This window comes from Gossypium hirsutum, chromosome A05 (assembly GCF_007990345.1).
Source record: "Gossypium hirsutum isolate 1008001.06 chromosome A05, Gossypium_hirsutum_v2.1, whole genome shotgun sequence".
NCBI lineage: Eukaryota > Viridiplantae > Streptophyta > Magnoliopsida > Malvales > Malvaceae > Gossypium > Gossypium hirsutum.
Genome location: NC_053428.1, coordinates 50,764,923 through 50,766,541, shown reverse-complemented (window position 1 = coordinate 50,766,541; position 1,619 = coordinate 50,764,923). Strand labels below are relative to the sequence as shown.

The 1,619-nt window shown below is 36.0% G+C and overlaps 1 non-coding gene across 1 annotated transcript; it reads left to right on the top strand.

Annotated features, from left to right (window-relative positions):
- The first annotated feature begins 381 nt into the window (after positions 1 to 381).
- LOC121229940 (small nucleolar RNA R71) lies at positions 382 to 488 on the top strand. Its single transcript, XR_005927891.1, has one exon. It is a non-coding gene; the product is annotated as a small nucleolar RNA R71 (small nucleolar RNA).
- Positions 489 to 1,619: the final 1,131 nt, after the last annotated feature.

The window sequence follows — 1,619 nt, the reverse complement described above, 5'->3', positions numbered from 1 at the left end:
ATTACCCATATAATTGATTTGCTCGTTTTCGGTTGTAGGATTGAAGGATTGATATTCTGTGCGCACACCTCCTCTACTTGAGTCACACCTTATTACAGGATGTACCGTGAATAACTAAGAAAACCATCAATCTTTTTATTGAGAAGTTCTACCTGATTAGAGAGTATGGTGATCGAATCGACGTTATAAACGCCGACTGTTTTCGTTGGCTTTGTCCTCATGACTTGCCACTGATAGTTATTCAGTGACATCTCCTCTATAAATTCATAGGCATCTTCCAATGTTTTATTGTTGATGGTTCCTCCAGCAGCTGCGTCAACCATTTGTCGAGTCGAGGGAATCAGACCATTGTGGAATGTTTGTACTTGAAACCAAAGCGGTAACCCATGGTGGGGGCACCTTCTCAGTAAGTCCTTGTATCTCTCCCATGCATCGTAAAGTGTTTCTAAATCCATCTGCACAAAAGAAGAGATATCATTACGTAATATAGCCATTTTACCTGGCAGAAAATATTTTAGTAAAAATTTCTCGGTCATTTGTTCCCAAGTAGTGCTAGACCCTCGTGGTAACGAGTTCAACCACTGTTTAGCTTTGTTTCTCAGTGAAAAGGGAAATAACTGAAGACGAATGGCATCATCAGAAACGCCATTAATTTTGAATGTATCGCAAAATTCCAAGAAATTTGCTAAGTGAGCGTTGGGATCTTCATCCTGCAAACCATCAAACTGAACAAACTGCTGTATCATCTGAATAGTGTTAAGTTTTATTTGAAAAGTATTTGCAGCAATAGTAGGTCTAACTATGATAGATTCAGTTCCTGTTAAAGAAAGTTTAGCATAATCATACATAGTACGTAGAGCAGGATTTTGATTAGCAGCAATTAAAGGAGGTAGCTGATTGCCTTGGTTTTCAGCCATCCCGTCGGTTAGGGTTTTAGTATCGTCTTCTTGCTCGTTCTCCATGTATCGTAAGCTACGCCTTATTTCTCTTTGATTTTTACGAATTGTACGATCGATTTCTTTGTCAAAAAGTAATGGTTCCGACGAGTTTCTTCTAGTCATAAACTATAAAAACCTGCCAAGAGAGAAAAAAAAGTAAATTAATAAATAATAAACTAAAATAAAATTGCAAGAAAAATAAATGGCTAAAGTAATAAAAATTTAGTGTTCCTAATATTTCAAGTCCTCGACAACGGCACCAAAAACTTGATCGCGTGATTCGTAACAAGTAATTAATATTTATAATGAAATCAAACCTAGACTAACTATTATCACGATGAAAAGGCAAGCGCACCTATCGAACAATAGTATAGTAATGGCAAGACTGGGATATCGTACCCAAGGGAACCAAAAGTACTAGTAATAACTATCTTTTTATTATCTAGCCTAAGAAAAAAGGGGTTTGTTTAAATTAACTAATTATTTAAACTAAGAACGCACAAAGAAAATAATTGGGGAATTGCTTTTGGGAAAATAAATTGACTTGAGACAATACCTAAGGAAAAATCCACCTAGACTTTACTTGTTATTCTGGCTCCGAATCGGACGATTTTTTTCATTCAACTTGTTCTGTAGAGATCCCTAAGTTATGTTATTATCCCTATTCAAGACTAATAACGT